The sequence below is a fragment of the Lissotriton vulgaris genome, chromosome 5 (genome assembly GCF_964263255.1).
Source record: "Lissotriton vulgaris chromosome 5, aLisVul1.2, whole genome shotgun sequence".
NCBI classification, from domain to species: Eukaryota; Metazoa; Chordata; class Amphibia; order Caudata; family Salamandridae; genus Lissotriton; species Lissotriton vulgaris.
Window position 1 is genome coordinate 1698467108 of NC_141693.1, and position 16175 is coordinate 1698483282.

At 51.2% G+C, this 16175-nt stretch overlaps 1 protein-coding gene across 2 annotated transcripts in view; it reads right to left on the reverse strand.

Annotated features, from left to right (window-relative positions):
- MYO1D (myosin ID) overlaps nucleotides 1-16175 on the reverse strand; it is a 512976-nt gene that overhangs the window by 412309 nt on the left and 84492 nt on the right. Inside the window, exon 1 of one of the 2 annotated variants that reach the window (XM_086923845.1) lies at nucleotides 5001-5169. The exons of the other annotated variant lie outside the window; for it this stretch is intronic. The gene's annotated coding sequence lies outside the window, so the exon portion shown is untranslated. Of the gene's footprint in view, nucleotides 1-5000; nucleotides 5170-16175 lie in introns of those variants that run through there. 2 annotated transcript variants of the gene reach the window in all.

The window sequence follows — 16175 nt, forward strand, 5'->3', positions numbered from 1 at the left end:
CACTTCTCCGGTCTCCCTCTTCGGCATGGGAGACCGGCAACGTCCTCCGCATCTCCCGGGGTTCCCTCCAGGCCACGGGAGCCCCGCGGGCGCCGCCATACTTCTTGCCGTCTTCCTTCTTGTTGCGGGGGGCGGGCACTTCCGGCCGGCCGCGCTAGGATTGGCCGGCCGGCCAGTCACGGGGCGGGAAACGGGGGAGGAGAGACGCAGAAGTGCCGGCAATGCCGAACCAGACTCGGGGGCGTTCCCGGCGTCGCGTGACGTCGGCAAAAGCCAAAGAATGTCGGGAACGCCCCCGTGTCTGGTCCGGCATTGACGGACAGGCCCCTCGTCCAATGGCTAGGCTCCATTTACGGAGCCAGCCAATGAATGACGAGGGCCGACCCAAAGCACACTACAGTTCTCATCAGGTTTTCGCCTGCGCCGAAAAAGATGCGCAGAGCGCATCTTTTTGGCGAGGCAAAACCTAAAAACCAATATAGCATCCTGCTTCACTTTACATTCCTCTTTCTTTGACTGTTTCATCCTAATTTGTGCACGAGTTTCCCCAGTCCAAAAAAGCTGGAAAATGAAAATACTGTATATGTGGCATGGCATGCTGTTGCCAAAATTTATAAAATGCAGTCCAACGATGTAATGAGCTCCGTGTAGCCCGCCTTTTTACAGTAAAATTATTATTCAAATACCATGGTGATCTTCGCTCCAACCTCCGTTTTACACCCTTACCACCGGCATTATTTGTACTGTAAATTTCACAGTAAAAATAATGCTTCCATTTCTAACGATAATGGCATTACTCCTAGTCCTACTCCCTCGCCTTCCTTCAGTACAATTGAGGCCCCGCCTCCCACCCAGACCCACCCCCAGCATAAAAACTCTGCCCGCCCCCACCTCCACCTGCACATAAACAAGCCGAGCTAGCACTCAGTTGAACCGCACCGGGAGGGAGGGAGGGTCCTTGAAGGAAGGCGAGGGAGTAGGACTAGGAGTAATGCCATTATCGTTAGAAATGGAAGCATTACCTCCCGTCCCTCCCTCGCCTTCCTTCAGTACAATTGAGGACATAGCAAGCAGAAGAAAACAGGGACGGACAACTGAGTGACAAAGAACACAAAACAGTGCCCAAAACACAGCAGAACAACATCCCCGGCCTCGCAAAGAGGACAAGACCCTGAGGCCCGAACCCCCAAAGGAGGAACCACCCCCACAAGAGGAAGAGCCACCAAGAACGCGGACCGAAACCCACAACCAGTCTCGGACCACAGCGAATAGACAAAGAGACCCCCACCCGGAAGGACTCCACAACCAGCAGGCCCCACAGCAAAAGATGCCGGACAGCCAAACCGAGCAAACGAGACTCCACAGCCAAGAAAGGAGCAGGACAGAACACAGGCAAAAGCAACCTGCGACAGAGCCAAAACGCCGAGCCACCGGAAGGGACAAAGAATGGAACCGGACCCAAAAGCAACAGAGTCGAACAGCCCAGACAGAAAGGAAACATCCAAAAACAGGGCCCAGAACATCCCCAAGCGCCCCGCAGGGGCGATGGCAACCAAAAAACAAGGCCCAAAGGCAAAAGCCGCAACCCAAGACCCCCAAGGGGCCCAAAGGGAGGACCGGACAGGACATCCAACACCAGCAGCAAAGACCCCGAAGGGAAGGACCCGACAGGCCAGGGAACAAACACCCAGACCCGGAAAAAAAGAACCAGGCAACACGCAAGGAAGCCCGGAGCACCAAGAAGCTGGAAAGCAACACACCGCACTCGCAGAGGGGCCACCGCCAGAGCAGAACAGCAGGACCAAAAAAGGCCAGCAAACACCAAGCAGAGGACAGCCAAGAGGAGGACCGAGGGAAAGCCCGCAAGCCACCGCCAATGAAACAGGAACCCCCAACACAGCCAAGACCAGCTGCACAACAGCCAGGCAGCAGGGCAAACCCCGCACAGAACCCAGGGGAAGGACACGAAACTCCAAAGGGCACGAAGCCACCAGAAGGAACCTCCACCGAGCGACACACAACCCGGACAGGAGAGGAAAACAAGGAGCCCAAGGCCAACGGGGGGCAACCAACAACCCCCGAGCACAGACCCACAGCGCCCGCACCAGAAAGGCCAGAGGAACGTAAAAGGCAGGGCAGGGAAAGGCACACCGAAGAGCCAGAGGCCCAGGAGAGGGCCAGACGCCCCCCCAAGACCCGGGACCCCAGCCCAGAGACCCTAACCGGGCCACCCAGGCCGACCCCGGCGCCACAAACAGGACCACCACAGGGAGGCCCCAAAGACCCACCAACAGTCCAGACACAGGGAAGGAAGGACCCAGCATAACAGAACTGCCAGCACATAGGACACCCACAGAGGCAGAGAGCCGACAGCCCCAGCACCCAGACCAGAGTCCCCAGAAACAGGACGCAGGCAACCAAGGAACAAGGACCAGAACCTGGACCCAGCCAGGACGCGGCAAAGGACAACGCCACCGGAGCGTCAGACGGAGCCAACACGCACAGACCCGCAGAGAGCCCCGAAAGGGCACCAGGGCAAGGCCAAAAGGCCGCAACAGCAACCAGCAAGCGGACCCCCGGGAGAGCAGCAGGAACCAGAACAGGAACCCGAACCCAGCCAAGCCCGAACAGGCCGGCAACCGAAGCCACCACAAGTGGAGCCAGAGGAGCCAGCGAACACCGAGCCAGAAGGCAACAGCGGCCGAGCCACCAGGAGAGCCCCCCCCCCGTGGACCGACCGACAAGGGAAGCAGGGACAACAGACCCCGAAGACCAACCCAACAGGAGCCAGAGGGACAGGCCGAGAAGAAGAAAACAAGCCCAGGGAACACCGCAGAAGCCAGGCACCCCGGCACAAGCAGCCGCAGGACAAGCCGGAGGAGCCCCCGGGGCCACAAAGCCCGAACCCAAGAAGGAAGAGAGGCCAGGCAACCGCCGGACAAGGGAACGGGGCCGAGCACAGACTGAACGAGAGCCACCCAATAGCGCCCGGACATGCGGGAAGACCCAGGGCGAAGGCCCGAGGCCGAAGAGGAAGGAAGCAGAAAAGGGCATACTTCGCAGGAAACGCAGAAAAGAAGCAGTGACCGGGAAGTGGAGAGAAGCGACCCCAAAAAACAGGGCATGCCAAAAACCACCAGGTAGGGCCCGCGGAAAGGCAGCCCGAAGGGCCAACACACGGAAGGGCACCAGCCAAATCCAGGAGCAGACCCCCAGGAGAACCAGGACAGGCACAAAGCTGCCGGACACCCCAGCCCCAGCACCAGAAAGGAGCGGGCCCAAGACCCAAGCCCCACCGACAGGAACCCAGCAGACGGAACACATGGCAAGCAAACAGGACACCCAGTCCAGCAGAGCCACCCAGCAGGAACCGTAGACAGGCACCGGAGACAGCCAAACCCTCTCCAAACCGGAGGAACCCGCACCAAGCCGACCCAGCACCCAAGAACAGACAGCAGTGACAGGAACCCAACAGGGCAAGGCACTCTGACCAAGAGGCAGTCAGCCAGGGCAAAAGAAACGGTCAAAACCGCGCCCACCCGAAAGACAGAGGAGAAACCCACAGCAGGGACCACGGAGAGGCCCCAGTGCAAGGCACGTGAGAAAGGCAGGACGCCCCAACTAAGGCAAGGCAAGCAGAGGGCCCAAGGTGGCGACATGCAGCCACCACGAACCGCCACCGCAAACTCCACGAAACCCAGCACCAAGGAAGGGCACAGAAGAAGCAGAGAACAGGCCAGCCAGTGCCACGGCAGCAGCCAAGCAGAACAACAGGCCCACCAAGCAGCGCGGCCAGGACAGAGGTCAACTGCACAACTGGAGGAAAGAGGCGACCCCCACCAAGAAGCACAGCCACAGGAGGAAGACAGGGACGCGCAGCCCAGAAGCAAACGCCCCAGCGCAAACCGAGCGCGCAGAGAAACCTGAAACCAATCAGGACCAACACAGTGCAGAAGGAAGAAGGAGGGCTGGGAAGAGACCGCCAACGGCAGGCCGCACAGGAAACCGCCAATCAACTGGTAGCAGGGCAGCACCACAGCGGACAAAGCCACACGCACCACGCACATACAACAAGTATGAGCAACGCACGCAACACACAGCACCAACCCCCACCCCGGCACAAAGGGGCAAGCCCAACCAGGAGGGCCGGGGACACCATGGAAAGAAACCCACAGGCCCCGCCCAGCAGGAAACAGGAAAACCCTGCCGACCAGCACAGGAGTCCAGCGACCCACGGCCCGAACGCGCACCACCCTGGAGCCACACACAGAGCAGAGGCGGGAGAAGGATCCACACCCAAGGACCCAGACGGGAACCAGTCGCACATAGGACCAGCCGGATGAGGAAGGGACGCGGAAGGCATCAACCAAACCCCAGAACACAGGACAGTGCAGCCACCATCAAGCCCAGCACCATCATGAGACAAGAAAGGCAGAACACCCCCCACGGAGCTTCAGCGCGACAAGGGCACCCCAGGGGGACCGGAGACCCAGCAGCAGAGGAAGAGGACACCAGTACGCCCCCAACCAAACCCCAGGCGACCCAGTCAGGAGCAGACCCAGTAGCAGACAACCACCAAGGCCACCACCAAAGGGAACATGGAGCAGCAGGACAAGAACCGAAGCCAACCAGCGAAAACCAGTGCCACCAAAGGTCTCAACTGAGGCACAGCACCAATGGCCTGTATACATCACCCACAGGGCAAGAAAAACGCACAAGCAGGCCGTAGAATCCACAGGTCGCAAACTGTACATATACTCCTCAGTACTGCGAAGAACCCGTCAGCGGCACACAAGTCCAGTCGGCACGAAAAGGACACGTGAAGCCGAGGAGCCCTGGATGGAAAAAGGCACAGGATAATACACAGTGCACCTCACAGCAAGGAGGCAGGGCCATGCTCGGCCCCCACCGGGCAGCCGGCAGAGTGGCAGTCCCCGGGGGCAAGAAGCAACGCGCCCTGCCAAGAAACAAAAAAGAAAACGGGCACAAACCCGTCCTACCTGGACTCCTGTAAGACAGCACACCGGGAGGAGGCAGCCACGCAGCCCGACCCGGAAACACAGCCCCAGCCACAGGAGGACCGCCAAAACACCGCAGCGGATTCCCGAGCCACCTCCCCGCCCCCATACCACGAGGGAGACGAGGAGAGGAGGCACAGCCAGGAGAACACTGCAGAGGACACCGTCGCCGCAGAGAACCAGCACGAAGACTCCCCGGCACCGCCACAGGGAGGAACTGAAAGGGTGAGTCTCACTAGTGAGACAGAAAAAAACAGGTGGAGGTGGGGGCGGGCAGAGTTTTTATGCTGGGGGTGGGTCTGGGTGGGAGGCGGGGCCTCAATTGTACTGAAGGAAGGCGAGGGAGGGACGGGAGGTAATGCTGGTGATACAGGTGTAAAACGGAGGTTGGGGCGAAGATCAGCATGGTATTTGAATAATACAATAAACACAGGCCCCTGCAAACTTTAACACGCACTCCGTGCAGCCTGCCTTGTTTCAGTACAATTATTAATCAAACGTCATGCCGATGTTCGGCACAACCTCTGTTTTACACCTGTACTACAAGCATTATTTTTATAGTAAAAATAATGCTTGTAGTACAGGTGTAAAACGGAGGTTGGGACGAACATCGGCATGACGTTTGATTAATAGTTCTACTAATGTGGAGAACAATGAATCGATGACCATGACCGTGTCCTTTTGCTCGTTTTTTTTAAACATCAATGTCACAGTACAAAAGCGGGCGCCACTGAGCGACTTGAAATTAAACTTTGTTAAAAGCAAGCAGTGAAAATCAAACACAAAACTTAGTACTGAGTGTAACAACTAACATTAGATGTGATGGAGAGGCTCCCACGAAACACGGTGGACAGCAACAACGCATGCACCTGAAATGGTCAGCGCTGCATGTAAAATGGAGTCTAGGACTAAGCCTGTGAAAACATGTTCACCGAATATGCAGGGGCACGTAATTTACTGCTGACAGCCTGACACTCTACAAAACTTCACTTTCCCACAACGTGCGCGCGGCGCACCTGGTACCTCAGGGCGGCGCACCGGGGCGCCGCGGCGCACAGTTTGGGAACCACGGGTCTAACCCACCGAGCTGTTCCCATTCATCTTTCTCTCTCTTTGCCTGTGTTTCTTTGGTTTACCTCTTTCTTCTGGTTTTGACTATATCTCTCCCTTTCACTGCTACATCCTCACCCTCCTCTTCGCCCCTCTCTATGATCCTCTGCCAGGAGTCCTGGATGGCAGGGGTCAGCTCAGATGGCAGAAGGATAGGAGCCCACCCATAAGGTGCTGTGCCCCCGGAGCCAGTGTGCGCCTCTCGACACTCTTGATTGGACAAAGACCAGAAGTGACATCATTTGACTGCGCATGTCTGATGGTTCCGCCCTGCGGGGGGGGAGCGAAGAATGTCATGTGTTGGTTTCTGGTGAAATCGGTCTCATTTGTTTCGAAATGTACCGGAATTCCCCGATGACATCATGAAAGGGTGCGTTGGATTGGAAGGTATTTGGGATGGGGTGTTTGCGTTACGAGGAGCACAGGGAGCTAGTGTTGCTTTTTTCACTTAGCGTGAACTTCTAACTGAATACCCTCCAGTTAGATATTGGTTTGAAATGATTTATTTGGTGCTGGCGAGCAGCACTGGTTTGAGAGGCCTAAAGACATACACAAGTTGTGCAGGAATCTCTTGATATTTCCTAGTGTGATATGTTTACGCTGGTCACTGGTGGGAGCTTCTCACACTGTCCGCCACTATAAGTTCATAAAGGTCAACAACCCGGACCACCACACCGTCACCTCGCATGTTGTTACAACGCAGTTGTTACAACGACTGTGTTGTAAAAATGCATACCATTACCCCGCAAGTCGTAACAACGACTTGCGGGGTGGGGGGTTGGGAGGTGTTGAATTTACAATCCACCACCTTCCCTACTGTCCGCACAGAGTGGAGTTGGACTAGTAAATTATAGTATTCCAACATCCGCATGTCATTGTTACAGCTTGCGGGGTAATGGTATGCGTTGGTACAACGTGGTCGTGGTAACGACTGCGTTGTAATAACACGCGGGGTGACGGGCTGCAGAAAAAAAGAGGCATATTCATTCATAGACCATGCATTACTGCATGGTTAGGAACAGGAGAAGTGGCGAAAAGGCCAGAGGTGCCAACTGGGGAACCAGGTTCGAATATCGGCGTCAGCTCAACGTCCTGTGATGCTGGGCAAATCACTTAAACTCCCTGTGCCTAAAAATTAAAAAAATAATCAATATGCCCTTGTGTGATGTAACTGGTGCTCATGTAACGAGCTCCGATACCTTGGGGTCGAGTTTGCACTGTATAAAACTGCAAAAAACAGTGAAATTCCCATGCTATCCACCAGTGGAAGCTTGTGTACAGTCTTGTAGTGGGGGTTTCCTCACACTATACACCCAGGAGAGCACGACATACCACTTCGTAGTTTGAGCATTTGACACTACTGCACACTGAGTGCTTCTGACACTGATCTCCAAAGTGATCTTCTTGCACTACCCACTAGTGCAAGCTTTTTCACTGCCTACCCGTGGCAGTTCGGGTATAGTTATGGTTCAGGACAGCTTTACATTGAAAGGGCACTTTTTGATTTGCCTATAACTAAGTCGGATTCACTCTTTCCGACGAGACGAGCACGAGGGGAGTTCTGCTTATACAGGGTCTTCCATTGTCACGGACGCACCCGCCCGCCTGACTACCCCTCATGTGACAAACTCACCATTACTATTTTACCCGCACTCCGGGTTGGAATTATCACCGGACCACCAATACCTGCACCACGCCTCCTAAGCCCTGAAGAGTCACAGGCACTGACCTGTAGACGAAACACGTGTCGGCTGGCGTTTGTCTTTTCTATTAACATCTTCACATAAAAAAACCTTCAAAGAAAATCTTCGGTGTCGACAACATTTACTACCTATTACTGTATTTACTGTTGATATTTATATGTGTGACCAGGTTTCTGGTTTTTATAACTTAGAACCCCATGGACCGATCTGCAATAAATGTGGTAACTACTTGGCGTAGTCAGGAAAGGTCCGGCATGGCAATTTTGTGTAGTTCCGTGCAGGGGAAAAAAAAAGTCAAGGGAGTTGAATAAAGATGTTCTCCCATAGAAATTTTAGCTTGCACCAACAGCAGGCAATGCAGAACGGATTTAACCAAACTTGGCATGAAATTAGAACTTTATTTAGGGAGCAAGGTTTTGTTGTTTTAGTGAAAATCCGTTCAGAAGTTTTTGAGAATAGATCTTGAATTAAAAGTTGCAAATCAGGGAGAGGAGCTACGCAGGAAAACAAGATGGCCGCATAAGCTCCCGGCTCCGCCGACCTCCGCCAGCAGCTCGTATATCCTGCAATTTATCCTGCTTTTACACCCGACTCCCGTGTACGCGAGGAGTTACTGACTCTGAAGGTGCAATCCCGAACTTTTTAACATATCGGGTGACGAAGATACGCCGTGTTTCGTTCTCGGCCTAACTCAGCGTGGAAGCCGGGGCCTCGATTTCCAACCCACCCGGGCTGGAGTTGAACAACATCGGCTGTGGACTTTGGGATTCGTACGGTCTCTCGAACGGAGACACACTTTACTCATTTCCAATGGCGATTTAATATCCGGTCTACACCGCAGACGCCGCAGCGTGGCTCTTCGGTTGCTGCGGTCTTGTATCCGGCGCCTGGAGACACCGTAAGCCTCCCGGGGGTGACGGACCGGAGTCCTGACTAGCGGCGAAGGTGTAGAAATCGTGAGGTGAGGACGCCCATTGTTGTTGTTTGCTCCGGTTGTGCCTGCTACCCCGGAGTAGTCGACCTCCGGGGTTCATATCCTGCTCTGTCGCTTCGTGAGAGGAGATGGAGGGGACAGAAGGCACACTATCGCTGCATGCCGTAATGGTGGCCATTGGGGCGCTCCACTCACAGATCATCGTCCAATACCAAACACTGTCTGCAACAATGGACAATATCTGCCGGAGACCGGACGGCGACTTTTCGGCATTACTTCAGCCAGCTGTACTACCCATGGACCATTGTGGGCTCAACTTCGAGGACCCTGTGCGGAAGCCGGATTCCGCGTGCGCTGTTGATCCCTACAGGATGGTTCGCGCGCCCGTGAACATTGTCAGCTTCCCCTGCTTGAGCCATAACCCACTGAACATCGACATGGACAACCTTAAGTGCCTCAACAAGATCACCAGTGGTTATCGGAGAGCTTCATTATCCTTCCACGCTTTTCCTCACTTGCTTTGTGGATACCATGCACTTTTATCCTTTTTTCGACTCGCTCATACTGACTTGAACTTTTATGAACGCTCTGCTGCTTTCACTGTTGTTGTGGTCTGGATTATAAGTGCTCTGGTTAATAACCGTACCGGCCAAGGTTAACTTGTGTCTTTTTTTGGGTTTGGCATAATATTTTACCTCGCTGCTGGGATTGTGACCTGTAATATACGAGAGTTGGGTGGTGTGTATCTTGCTTCCCTGGACTGATTTTATATTTCGCTGCATTCTATTTTGACCGTGTTTCGGGGTGGTTTCATCTGGTGGAGGGTAAAGGAGTCCGGGAGTGTGTTTTTATCTATCCTCCTCCGCTTTTCTTCTCTTTTAGGGATCTTTCTGGGCGACTGGCACGCTGCTAGTGGGTTAGGCCGTAGCCACTGCAGGGGTGCAGGGTGGGGGGGGGGGGGGGTTTGTTATTTTGCCTTTGTTTTGTTCTATGGCCCCTTTTTCTTTCTTTTTCTCTCTTTTTAGGGTATTCCTATGGGTGACAGGCACGCTGCTAGTGGGGTAGGCCGTAGCCATTGTAGGGGTGCAGGGTGGAGGGTGTGGGGGGGGTTTGTTATTTTGCCTTTGTTTTGTTCTATGGCCCCTTTCTTCTTTTTGCAGTGTCCGGTAGCAGTACTTTCTGTTTCATCCTGGAGTATCAAGTGGGCGGGTTCTGAGGGTGGGCGGCTACGATGAGAGATCGGTTGTTCGGTTCTTTACCCTTCTTGAGCTAGCTAGCGTTTGCGTCTTTACTGTCCCTTTAAGTTGGTCCGCGACTACCTTCCTACACCTACCCACCTTTATTATATCTCCGAATGTGTGGCTCCCGATATCCTGTATCTTCTTCTTTATCTTGTCTCTGGGGGGAGGGGGGGGTTAAATGCAAAAGGAAAACCTTATGAATAACATGCGATCTGCACTGTGTTCAATGCAACATATATCCTGTACCGTTGCCGGACCTCAGGGTTGCCGGCTGAAGAGCTGTGCTATTGAACTTCTTATACGTATCTCCTAACTGCAGTGTCCGGCCCCTGTGGTTGTAGATCTACTCCTGTAATTTTTGTGAATGATATAATAAAGGTTTTAAAAAAAAAAAAGTTGCAAATCAGGATTCTGATGATGATGAACTGGGGGATGTATGAAGAAATTATGCTGAGGGGAGCGTATAATGTTTCCCTGACTGCCAGCCAAGTCAACGAGAGACCTAATGAAGAATTGTGTACAAGGTTATATAGCGTAATTGTAACATATAAATGTATGTATTCTGATATTCATGCCAAAGTTTGGATTGAAAACAATAAAACAGATTAAAAAAAAAATTTGCAAATCATGATTTGCAAACCAATTTTGGAATTATACTTTCACACTGTAAAAAAATTATCTATAGGAAAGGGGAGACACTATAAAAAGTGTCTGGCTCCCAGTGCCAGTGGGGTGGGGAAACTAGAGATGTGGAAAACTCAAAAAACAGGCAAGAAATAAAAATAAAGAAAAATATGAGTGATTCGTGACTCAAATACAATTGTGAGAGCTGCACATTTTAAATAAATAGTGTATTAGACCACAGTTTTCTTTTAAAAAGAGAGTGAAAGACAGAAGAGCTGGTAGGCAGAAATATAGAAAGAAATAGGCAGAGAAAAATGAGGCTTCCATGCATGTAGATTATTATCTGACCTCAATAGTCACCAGCTTCAGCTCACCTAAAAGTCAATGGAGGCATTCTTATTACCTGCAGTATCCTATGCATCCCTATTCCTTGTATGTCTAAACCGGTGTCTGGAATGATGACAGAAAATGATGGCATAGAATGCCAAGGAGTGGAAGATAGAAGAAAGGCCCACTGGAGGAAGAAATGAGCCCTGGTGGGTACCAGCTGCTGTTGCTGTAACCAAATGGCCTAACATGTAATTAAGAACTTATCTCCTACCAGGGCCGGACTGGCCATAGCGGGCACCAGGCATTTTCCCAGGAGGCTGCTAGGGTGGGGGCCGGTTTTGGGTCCCTGGGGCGCCGTTTTTGTTACCGGGGGTCGGCAATATCGACCCCCTGTAATAAAAGCGGTCGAAACCGGCCCTTGCAAACTGCTCGGCTGAATCCCCCTCACTCCTAGGGGGGGTTTCAGCAGTTTGCCAGGGCCGGTTTCTGTTCCCAGTCCGCCCCCGTCTCCTACCCAAGTGACTTTGGACTCTTGTATGAAGACTGGCCACTAACGTTAACAATACATTGGTTGTAAAATCGTTAGTTGAATACAATGGTTGTAGCAGCCCTCTAAACATCACTTAAAACACCAAACCAGTAAACAAGTCTGTAAATATTTCTTAAATAAAAGGGGAATTGGACTACAGAAACACTCCTATATGTTAATGGAAATGATTTACATTTGTCTGAAAAATAACACATTTGCTTTCTTTTGCCAGAAATGCGAAACTGTGATTGGCATCTCCTTCTTCCCCAGCTACGTGAATCTATCATGCGACTGGTTGGAAAAGAAGATAGTCTGGGGAGATGAACAGCTTTCCCCATGGCATCAACAAAGAGGAAGAACCTTTTGTTCACATAGACTGATATGCCACATGTCTCTCAAATGAGCTGTTTCTGGACTAAACAAGATTGGAGAAACTTTCCATGAGGCCAGGCAAGTTAAGTGCACAAAAAACACTGTATTGAGACACGTTTTATAAGGCCATGTGACCGTGAAAGGATTGTTTACTTATTCAGTTTCTCGGTCCCTATCTCCTCCTTAGGCTCCTCCTGCTCTTCGCCCACTAGCCGCTCTCGTACCTCCCACGCCCCTCCCCCCGGACATATTGAATGGCAACGGCAACAAGGACCAGCCATGAAGTAGATGACTGTCTTAACCCCCGAGGACTTACTGTGCTCAGATCTCTGTCCAAGGACAGTCCTTTCGGACCTCGAGACTCTGCCTCATTCCGGTCTCTCGTTTCTCTCTTGTGTTTCGCTCTCTCAGTCTCTCTTACTCTCTCTTTGCTATTTCACTGTTTTTCTGTGCCACGATTTGTTTTTTATTTGTTTTGCAATTGTCGGTTCTGCCACTTAATTGTCCTTGCCACTGTTTGTTGTTTCCATGTTCGTTCTGCCATTGTCTGTTTGACATTTCATTGCCATCACTATTTATTTTTGTGCCCTTCTCTCTGTCCTCGTAATTTCACTGTCTTCTGCTTCTCTTTTTGTGCTCTCGCCTTTGTTTCTTACTTTTCTGCTATGCTCACCTTTTTTCTTCGATTTTCTTTCCCCTAATATGCCATTTCCCGCTCTTTCTGCTTCTCCCTCATCTCTGCCACTCCTTACCTACTCCATCTCATTTCACACCTCTCCTGTTTCCAACCTACAATGCCCCTGCCAACCATACTCTTTACCAAATGCTCCTCTCAGGCGGATGTGCAGTGGACACTCCTCTAGAACACAGAAGGCACACCAAAGCCCATCTGCAACCATTTGCCCTTGGACTGCAGCCAGCGACAAGACCCCTTTTGTTCCATCTGGCCACTGTTGGCCTGAAGCATCCCTCCACTCCCTTAACCCATGTTGCGGTTCACTGCGCTGCTGCAGCCCAGCACCAAACACAAGAGGGGCCTTCATCTGCACCTTCTGCATGTTCTCTTACACACTCCTTTTGTCAACACTCACCACTCCCACACCAACAGCATCCAGCACCCAACCACTTTACAAGGACACCAACCAGCAACATGACACACACCACTCCACAATCACATGCATGTTAATCAACACCTACTTGCTCCCCAACCACAGAAAAATGGGAACTGCTGCATGATCACGCCTCAGACCTGCTCTTCCACACAGAAAATTGGCTGAACCCATCCTCTGCACGGGCATCGCTACTACAATCCCTGCCAGTTATAAAATCACCACACAAAACAGTCAGCACAAGCCCGGAAGTAACCATTATATTAAAGGACACCATGAGCTACACCAACACCACAGAATCCACAAACAACTACATGAAACACCTCACCTCCAAACTACATATCACAACCAGGTTCACTTTGTATACAGACCACCAGGAATCTACATCAACTTCGCGAGCAACATTACGGACTTTGTCACGCCCCTCATCATTGACTCCAGCATCTTGATTCTCCTAAAAGACCTGAACTACCACCTGAAGACCACACAGACCCAAACTCGATTGCTCTCCTCAAAAATCTCAGGAACCTCGGGTAACCTAGCATGTCACCAGGCCCATTGACGTCACTGAATACCTGCTCGTCCCAATTTTGCCATCCTTCAACAACATCAGGTTGACAAACCATCACCTATCACCTGGACCGACCACGCCCGCTTCAGCTTCAGTATTCCAGAGCCACATGAAACCCACCACCTCTGGACCTACCCGCCACTGCTGGAAAAGCATCCCAGAGATGGACTAGGGTTCGGATGTCTTCGAGCCCCAACCCACAGCCACCCAGCAATCTGACGGAAGACATTAAAAACTTCAACAATTGAATCACTGCATTTGCCAACTTCCTGGCCCTCTCAAGCATGGCAAAACAACAAGAACATGAACACAAGTCAGCTGGTACCCAAAAACAAAAGAACTCAGGCTGATGAAACAACACTATAAGAAACAAGAGTGCAAGTAGAGATCAAGGCAAGAGTCTGCAAACCAAGACAGGTTCATACCTGTCCTAAGAAAATACCACCAGCATATCTAGAAGACCAGATGCACAGCCATCACAGAAAGCATCAATACCAGCAAGAAAATATTTGCCACTGTCCAAGCGTTCACTGTGCCCACAGCCACCTCCAACATCTCCCTCTCTCAAGACCTCTGAAACAATCTATCCAACTTCTTCTACCACAAGATCCCATCCATATATGGGAACATCGACCCGCAACCAGTCCCATTTGATCTCGCAGCAAGTCTCCTTGCCCAGACATAGAACGGACCATGAGGCCCGCCATCCCCATAGATAAACTCGCTCTGGAGCCCCGTCAAGCCCCTGCTCCCACCATGCTTTCAACAAGGGACTCACCTCCATCAGCGAAGTCCTCATTCCAATCCTCAATGCCTCCATCAACTGAGCCACCTTCCCGGATGCATGGAAACATGCCGCAGTCACTACCTTGCTCATGAAATCCTCAGTAGATCCAACCAAGCTCTCCAGCTACAGTCAATAGCCCTCCTACCACACACAGCCACATTTTTAGAAAAACTCATCAGCAAATACCTCACTGACAACCTAGTCAACTACCAGCTCCGAAAAGCCATACAGTCTAGATCCACTCCCAACCACAGCATAGAAACAATAGTCATTGCAGTAACAGACAACATCTGCATTATCTTGGACAGAGGAACAATCATGGCACTCATCCTTCTTGACCTCTCGGATACCTTTGACACAGTATCACATCCCACCCTCATCAGACACCTACACGAGTAAAACATTTAAGTACCTGATCTCTGCTTGATAAGCTCCTTTTGATGGAAAGAACTCAAATTGACGGCCTAATACATACACCTTGGGAGCCCGTAAACTCACCGGCTGACCACCTGGAGGTTCAACCCTCAGCCCTACTGTCTTCAACACAGATATTATTCCAACATACAACATCATCCACAACATCAACATCCTGGCATATGCTGGCAACACACAACTCATACTTTCCCTCTCAGACAAAGCTCTCCATCACAAGGAACAAGTTCACCACCTGCATGATCAGGTTCGCCACGTGGATGAAGTCTAACTGTCTCAAGCAAAACAATGACAGTCCAGAAGTAGTGATCTTTGGAAAAAACACCTTACTGCAACTAAATCTGGTAACTGGCCAACCTTAGGCCCACACCTAACCCCCACCTCCCAAGCCACGATCCTCATCAATAGCATGGTTGACAAGTGCACATACGTCAATTCCGTCACAGCTTTCTGCTTCCACATCCGGGAGATGCTGTGGAAGATTTTTAAATGGCTCACAACCATACCAGAAAAACAGCATCCATACCCTGGTAACCAGCAGGTTGGACTATGGAAAAATCCTCCATGCCGGAATCACCAAGGAAATCACCTAAAGACTGCAAACTAACCTGAACTCAGCAGCCAGACTCATCCTAAAGCTTCCAAGCAGGACTCACATCATACCACACCTCTCCTCAGGGATCTCAACTGGCTCCCAATACGCAAGCAAGCTCAATTCAAACTCATAACCCACACATTCAAAGCACTACACAGCACAAGTCCAGACTACCTGAACAATCTAATCTCCCTCCATCTACCAGACAGGCATCTCTGCTTAGCCGGATACTTACTTACACACACCCCACTATACACAGAAACTGAGCCAGAGGCAGAGCCTTCTCATATAAAGCTCCTAAAGTTTGGAACAACCTCCCACACCAAATCAGAGCCTCCTTCTCACTACTCGAGTTATGAAAGAAGCTGAAGTCTTGGCTCTTTGAGTATCGCCCCACTGTCCTCGAGAATAGGCCTGTACACCTGCTCAGTGCAAGGAAACCCTTGCGGGTGAGAGCGCGTCTTACAAATATACATAACACAACACAAATAACCATCACCATAGGTATTGGCTTTTGGTGCTGGCTAGGGTTATTTACCTGATAGGATTATTCACCACCTGAATAAGTACTCTTACAAGATCTGTAAATTTCATAAGCTTGGAAACTACGGGTTGCCCCACAGGAAATGAATTCTAGAGGACAGAGGTGAGAGCGGAGATACACCTGCCTTTCATCATGCTTATAACAAACCACAGATTTCACAAAATACATGTAGGACCGAACTGGAAGCCAAAATCAGTCTGGCAAAAATTATTAAACCAGACCCAGTCAGCACTACCAGAATTGGGGACTTTCATGGTTGGGTCACGGCAGCCCATT